The 1,467-nt window shown below is 39.7% G+C and overlaps 1 long non-coding RNA gene across 1 annotated transcript; it reads left to right on the top strand.

The window, feature by feature from the left end:
- The first annotated feature begins 124 nt into the window (after positions 1-124).
- Positions 125-641, top strand: LOC107722088 (uncharacterized). The gene is made up of 3 exons (XR_001637769.1): positions 125-199; positions 383-473; positions 625-641. It is a non-coding gene; the product is annotated as an uncharacterized LOC107722088 (long non-coding RNA).
- The last annotated feature ends 826 nt before the right edge of the window (positions 642-1,467 follow it).

Below are 1,467 nucleotides of genomic sequence, written 5' to 3' on the forward strand. Positions count from 1 at the left end.
TACATGTGGAAGAATTGACAATAAAGCAGACTTGACTTGACTTATCAGTGATGCAATTTACTATCAGCTATGCATGTTCTGGTAATTGCTAACAAATGTTTCAATTTTCGTTTAGGACTGTGGCTGCATCAACGACATCTTGCACAAGAAAGGCACGCGAGTGTCGTTCAGTTTTGAGTTCGCTGGAAAATCATACTGAGTAAGTGCACAGTATAGTAATTGTACTTTTATTATGCCTAGACTATATGGTAATATTATTTGTGGTTGATAGTGTTAAAATGTAGTTTCTTTGTTATTGGCATTCTGTTTTCTCATGAAGTATGCATACTATACTAAGGTACTGTGGGAAAAAATGCTAACGATTGTTTATAAAAAAATTTAGGACTGTGAATACACCACTCTTGCCTTCACCTGCATCTCACACAGGAAGGGAACGCTCCTTCAGTTTTCATCTCCATTCAGAATCTTATAGGGTAAGTGTGCATTCACTATTTATGGTAAAATATGTTTGCTATGTGGTAATTGTGTTCTTTGTTTTGATAAATTAGTACTAGTATCAGTGAACATCACAATAATGTTAATAATGTAGTTTGTGTAAACAGCATGCTTACTTTTTTATTTCAGATGTGAGAATAACAGTGTAAAAGAATCCCAAACATCCCAAAATGATGTTTTATTAACAAAGTTCGGGAGGAGCTCGTACAGATAATTATCCCGGCCAATTCATTATCAGCAATCACATCATCTATCCTATCAGCACGAGAGAGAACCTCTTTATAAATAGCCTAAGACGTCTTGCTTATATTTTCTCTAAGTCTTTCAGCATCCCTCCTTCACCCCGACTCCACACCATCAGCCCGTTTCTACCCTAAGGGGGGAGCGAATGTCCGTTCCCTTCTTAACAAAACGGATTAACTTCTTCTCCTCACCCGCATTAACAAGGACTTCTCAAACTCTGCTGAATTGTGCTTCACTGACACCTGGCTGAGTGAAGCCATTCTGGACAACGCGCTTCATCTGTCGGGCTTCCAGCTATTGCTGGAGTTGCGGAGTTAACGGGGAAAACGAGAGGTGGTGGATTGTGTTTCTATATCAACGAAAGTTGGTGTTAAGATTTAACAACTCTGAAAAAGATATGCTCTCCTAACTTAGAGGCACTCTGCATAAACTGTAAACCTTTCTACTCGCCGTGGGAGTTTTCCTCTTTCATTCTTATGAATATGTACGTTCCCCCAGATGCGTGTGTGAGCGCAGCGCTTCAACAGCTGGCTGAACTAATAACTGAAATGGAGCAAAGGTACCCAGACTCTCTTAGAGATTTAACAAATCAAATCTTTCCCGTGAACTGCCAAAATACAAACAGCACATTACATGTCCCACCAGAGACAGTAATATATTGGATCACTGTTACACCACAATAAAGGATGCATATCACTCTGTTCCACGAGCAGCTTTGGGGCTCTCTGA

This window comes from Sinocyclocheilus rhinocerous, unplaced genomic scaffold (genome assembly GCF_001515625.1).
Source record: "Sinocyclocheilus rhinocerous isolate Xijiao unplaced genomic scaffold, SAMN03320098_v1.1 scaffold15716, whole genome shotgun sequence".
Lineage (NCBI taxonomy): Eukaryota > Metazoa > Chordata > Actinopteri > Cypriniformes > Cyprinidae > Sinocyclocheilus > Sinocyclocheilus rhinocerous.